The following is a 7,014-nucleotide window of genomic DNA, read 5'->3' on the forward strand; positions in this document are numbered from 1 at the left end:
CACCCATTTCAGCTGATCGCCAAAGTTTAGGGTTATAAAAGGGCGGGCATCCAAGACAGTGCGTTTTTAAAAATAATTTCCGTGATCTCCACGATATTTGGTCAATTTAGGAATTGGTAACTGGGCGGAGTGAGCTTGACGCTAGCTTTTATCCATCAATCTTACTTTGATCAAAGTAAGCGCGCGCAATCAAAGTAAGTCATAAAAGTAAATAAAACAAAAATGGGAACATCGAAATTTTAGGGAAAAGGGAAAATGCGAAGGGGAAAAAAAGTCACGCACTGTTATTGAGAGTATGATATATCAAATGAATAATCTCGGCCTCTGTGTTTTTAAAATTCATTTGAATTCTAAAATTATTTAATGAGGTTTAAAAAATAAAATCATATTTTATTAGACATTGATATAAGTAGTTTAACCAACCCTGTGATTATATTAATGAAAAGAGGAAAATTATTGTTTTTGAAATTAAGTCAATATATAAAAAGTTCCCTGTATTTGTAATTGTCTCTCACTTTGATGTGACGTAATTTACTTTGAAGGGTGTTCAACTTTAATTTCTACTTTGATTCAAACAGCGATAATTGTGCCAATTGTGGGTATCGGTAATTGATTGTTATCCATGACGTATTTGCTTAAGAGGATTCTAAAAATGATAAGGGTCAATTTAAAAGATGCGTTAAATACAATTTTTCCAGTTTCGTAGGGTGAGGAAGCTCGATCCTAACTTTACGTTCGCGGTTACAATCAAGTTAATCACAGAAAAAATTCAAAATAATTATTTCTCAAGCCCATTCTCACTGTATGAAAAATAGCAGGTGAATTTGGAGGGTCACATAAAGCGAAATTTTGAATATTGTGCTAGCGATCTCTGAGGAACCATTTCCATTACATTCTGTACAATACTTGTGCTAGTAGTCCCGCTGTGAACTGATCGTAAAGACACAGTTTCCAGTAGAATACCTCAATCAAGCATCACTGGCTGCGGTCATCAAACGAGTGGAGTGACCACTTTGAGCAAAATGCGTAGGGACCCAGGGCGAGCGGTATTGGTCCTCGTTAAGCTGTTCTACTGTAAAGTGCTCGACTTCTCGAGCAGATCGTCGCGCTACTAAGGCAGGGGAGCCATCCCCTCTGGGGAGGATCAAAATTTCGATGGTATGTCTACGGATCATTCTCAGGAATGTTTCCCAGACCGTCACCAGTAGCCCATTGTGCAATGTAAATAAAGCACCCAAGTGATGGTAGCTTTCCATATTTCTTTCTTATTTAGTTTCTAATGCGGGCTTCACACTTTGAATGCAAAGGGCACAGGAGTCGAATTATCTTTTGTTGGTATTAGCATGTGTATTTTTCCATCTGTATGTCCTTTCTTTCACCAATAAATGGTCTACCTAGGTGGCTATTATAGTTCTTTCGCTTTACCTTGAAATATGTCTTAAATAAAAAGACAAATACACATTTTTAAATCACTATGTATGCAAAAATTTGAATGTCAAAACCAGTTTGATTGCTTTTGAAGCACTAAAGGAGTTTCCATTAATCTTCTTATACCTTTACTGGATTAATTATTCAAATTAATTGGGTTAAAATAGTTTTAAATATTTAAAAAAATCATTTTTATTTAAAAAAATTTTAAAAAGTCGGAAAACAAAGATATATATTACATTTTTTCGTTGTTTTTGTATTCCGGCTTTTTAATTTATTCTTTTTAATAAAAATGTTTTTTTTTTTACGTATTAAATTTTTTTTTCATTTAATAGCTTCTTTTTTCATGAATTTTTATTACATTTTTCTCTCTGTATTTTTGATGCAATTTATTAATTCTATGTACTAGCAACTTTTGTGTAGCAAATAAAGCTATTATTTTTTCTAAATTTTCTTTATTATTCTCGTAATCTTTTATGTTTTTTATTGTGTTATATATATATATATATACCACTTGTTACCATCATTAAAGAATGTTAACTTACTCAAACAAATTTTTTAATTTGTATTCCTTATGCAAGCTATTATTTTGTAATAATTATTATCAAACTCCTTATAAAAAAGCTTATGCTATATCATGCTCTTCTAAAGCCAAATTTTTTAACAACTGATATTGTAAATAGATATAGGAGTAAAAAAAAATTTTTTTTTTAGAAAAATAAACTATACATAAATAAACCTTAACTTTTCAGCATTCTTCTCTGACATCCCTCGTCATATATCAAAAGTAAAACCTGGTCCTACTGGTAATCCATTAGACTTGTTGATTTTAAATTATGAATTGAAATAGTTAAAACGAAAAGACTGTTTCAATAAATGTAAATAAATTTGGATTTCAGTGATATTTGATGAGAAACTTTAGCAACTTGAGAAAAAGCTTCCAGAAAGTTCTAGAAGCATTATTTGATATTCAATAACTTTAGGCATTTGCTATTTGATTCCTACATCGTTTATTATTGTTATTTATAGAGTAACTTTTACATCAAGAAAAGTATTGATTTCTATAAATTTTGCATGCTGAAGCCTTTTACATCTAATACAGAAAAATATATTATTTAAAAATTTATTATACAACTCCACTGAAATCCAATTTTATCTTTTTGCAACATACAAGTAATAGTTCTTAGTTTAAAAAATTTTATTGGTAAAAACATCATTGGATTACAAATCATTTGAAATGGGAAAGAACAATATATTGAATGAAATAATTTTTATAGTAAATTAAACATATTAGTTTAAGGAAATAATTTTAATGGAATACACTGAAACTATGAATGAAGAAATTTATAAGCTTTCTCCCATAAACTATTTTGACTAATTTCTAGTACTTAAAAAGAAGAGAATAAGAACAAAAAGATTGAAGAAAACTGTCACAAAGATTTATAAATATTTTATGTAACATGCATATACATTATGCAGTATCAACATTAAAATTTTACAAAATAAAACAATTAGAAGAAGTTTAAATTTAAAGAAAGAGTCTTGAACTGTTTAATAATGAAAATATAATTTGAATTTTAATCTACAAAAAGATAATAACAAATTCAAAAATTTTTCCAAACATTGCTAGATGACTTCCTATTGTTTGGCAGTAAGCTATTATTACCAATCGATCTAAAGAAAAAATTTCAAATTCTTATTTTTAATCAATATATATGAAATGTTCCATTACTGGGTAGTGTTCCTTCACTGGTTGGTTTACCCTATATACCTCTTGTTACCATCATTAAAGAATGTTAATTTACTCAAACAAATTTTTCAATTTGTATTCCTTATGCAAGCTATTATTTTGTAATAATTATTATCAAACTCCTTATAAAAAAGCTTATGCTATATCATGCTCTTTTAAAGCCAAATTTTTTAACAACTGATATTGTAAATAGATATAGGGGTTAAAAAAAAATTTTTTTTTTAGAAAAATAAACTATACATAAATAAACCTTAACTTTTCATCATTCTTCTCTGACATCCCTCGTCATATATCAAAAGTAAAACCCGGTCCTACTGGTAATCCATTGGACTTGTTGATTTTAAATTATGAATTGAAATAGTTAAAACGAAAAGAATGTTTCAATAAATGTAAATAAATTTGGATTTCAGTGATATTTCATGAGAAACTTTAGCAACTTGAGAAAAAGACATTAAAATTTTACAATATAAAACAATTAAAAGAAGTTTACATTTAAAGAATGAATCTTGAACTGTTTAATAATAAAAATATATTTGAATTTTAATCTACAAAGAATATTTAATAGCAATTTCCTCAGATTTAATGTTTAGAAAATATATTTAAAAACTTTTGTATAGCAATTTTGAATAGGCCATAGTAAAATGTTATTAATCCAATAAAAGATCCAGTACAAGAATTTTTTTTTTTAAATTGCTATCACAATAACCTCCAAAAATAACTAATACTTAATTAAGATTATAAAAGTCCTGATAAGATTAAGATTAATTAAGGTAATTAAGCAAATTAAGATAAAAAGTTATATAAATGATTATGAAAGCTCCCTAAGGTCAAAACATTTTTCTCTGAACACTTTCACTACTGCTCTTTCTACTTCTGTAATTCTATTTCTGCTTCAGCTTGTAATTATTTCCGTCTGTGATATAATACAGGTTATTTTAAATTGCAGAAGAGGAGACGAAGAATAAATTCTGTCAACCTGTAAAAGATAAAAAATATATTATTTCAAAAAAATAAATAAATAAATTAAAGGTTAATAAATCTTTTCTTTACAATTCATTTAATTTTTTTATACTGTTACATTACATTATTATCATTCGATTTTTGTGTGTCTTCTACGGAATTAGTGATTAACATTTGCTACGCCATCAACATCTCCTATTACAATCAGCTAATAATATCAAATTTTTTCCTAATACAATTTCGACTACTCCCCCTTAAAATTTACAAAAAATTCTAATATAATATCAAACATAAAAAAATTCTGAATTTTTTAATATATTTCAGTAAAATTGCTTAAAAGTAATAGTAGTGTTTCAAAATGGTCTACTCCACATAAAATTAAAATGTCTTTATTGAATATTCATTTAGAAAAAATAATTAATAAATTTAAGCTATGTTCAAAATACATAAAGTTACTACTTTACTAAATTTGAAAAGAAATAACTTTCTACTGCTCAAAAATAAATTGCCTATTAATGAGCACTTGAATTGTGCAGACTGTTACTTCCAATTTGTATACTTTTGAGGAGAATGAAGTTAGCAATCAAGTAATAAAATTAGTATCAACTCTTCATTAATATTAAAACAATATTTATAAAATGCATAGATTAAAAGTTTCAATTTACTTTGACAAAACTTGAATTTGATGAGCAGAATGAGAAATATTGAAGGAAAAAAAAAACACTGTAGAAATTTGACAAATCACCATGCTGGAAGACAAAAGAAATATACAACAAGACACATTTGACTGTATAAAAAACACAAGTTTCAACATCCAATTAAATCTGTTTCGATGTTAATTATATCTAAATTTTTCAACTGTAAATAGTCAGATTTCAATAGTGCATTTCCCATACCTTTATACTAATTGCAACATACACACTTTTTGTTTTCCTTTTTGATAGGGATTATAAAAATACATATCAAAAGCAGTATTTAGAGAACAAACTGTTTATTATATATTAAGTATTGTATCTATGTTTGTAAAATTAGCACATTTTAATTAAATTACTTAAGATTTTGCATATTGTATGTTTCCAGAAAGAAAAAAAAGAATTTTTTTTTGCTCTTTCTTAGAGCAAATAATGTAACTTTGAAAGAAAAAAGATTTAATATTACATAAGTTAATAGAATTAAAAGCAAGTCCATAGGAATTCAATTTTATAACTGTAGCATATAGCATAAAGCATCACGAACAGTCCAAAATGAAGTTGAATTAAACATTTTTATTCAACAACAAAACTTTCTATAGTTCATCAAGATAAGATACTCATGAAAATAATGATTATTATACATGGAAATAAGATATTCTTTGTATGAAACAATTTTTGTGTCAAGTAAGCTAGAGTGTATGTGGTCAAATAAAACATTTGGCAAAAAAGATAAAGTCAAACAAACGGACATTTTAAAACTCTCAAGCAAATTTGTATAAAGATCAAACTAATATAAAAAGATCTTAATATTAAGCTAGAAATGCATAAAAATTTAAAATGACTTAATTTTAATATAGAATTAACAACTATTCTAAATCCTAAATAAGACATATGGATCTCCATGTTTTTAAAATTCCACATTTATCATAACACAAAATTTTCTCTATAAGCTATTTTTCTTTAATTAAATATAGACAGAAAGTAACCAAAAACAACAATTACTTACATAAAATTTTGACAGAAAATAATCTGTATTAATATCTACACAGTAATAAAAGTTGAGCAACATAAAAATGATAGAGCTAAAAAACAGTTCAACTAAATATTTTATAAACTTTAATAAAAATTATTAATACACAAACAGATCGGGAATAAATGAACTATAAGGCATGGAATACATATTTTGTTATTATTTCAGACTATTCAGTTCAGAAATACTTCTAATAATCTATTAACTACATAAAGATATCATATATACATTAGTATAACGTATATTAGTATGTGATATAATTAGTAGTATTTTAAATAGAAAACGTAATATTCATTTTAAAAGCACATATAGTTGATTAAAACGAAGAAATTCTCACTTACCCGATAATATAGAGAAGTTTTCAAATCCTATTAGTACATCCAGATTTCTTGAAAAAAAGGTTCTAAATAAACATATTCCCTGTAAACAAAAACAACTTCTTCTAAATCGTCACATTTCCCTAAAAATATTTCCCTACTGGTGAATGCGCGCGCTTACTTTGATCAAAGTACTTTGATCGTGTCAACCCACCTTTACAATAGCTTTTGTTTAAACACCGCCAATTGCTTTGGCGAAAAAGTTTGGCACAGTACAGATTATACAATCAATATAGGGTTAAAAGAAGATTGATGGATAAAAGCTAGCGTCAAGCTCACTCCGCCCAGTTACCAATTCCTAAATTGACCAAATATCAGTATTTTCAACATGGCTGCTGCTTGGCTAACCGATTTTTTAATAAATAAAGACATTTGATTGGTCGAATGCACCATCGTTTTCATCTTTATCGCTTAATCGTTTAGTCAGGTTTACTAGAATGGCATTTTTAGCGTTTTTGTTTGGCGCAATTTTACTAAGGCGCATGCTCGGTTTGATAATTTATTCGAACCAATCGAAACACTTCGTAGACAATGAATATAGAAACATGTATCCCCTCTCTTGCTTGTGTATACTTAGCAGGGACTAATGATACTCAGACAAGGACATAGAAAGATCAATCACTATGGGGCACGGGCGCGTGACGTCACGATCTTTGTTTACATCAAGTGGGTGGCGAGCACTCTAATGTAAGTCTATGGGATTTTTATGTCATTTTGTAATAAAGTAGCAAATTTTATATTTTCCTTCAATTTTTGAAGTATAAAAGGTCGATTTTC

Source organism: Parasteatoda tepidariorum, chromosome 9, assembly GCF_043381705.1.
Source record: "Parasteatoda tepidariorum isolate YZ-2023 chromosome 9, CAS_Ptep_4.0, whole genome shotgun sequence".
NCBI classification, from domain to species: Eukaryota; Metazoa; Arthropoda; class Arachnida; order Araneae; family Theridiidae; genus Parasteatoda; species Parasteatoda tepidariorum.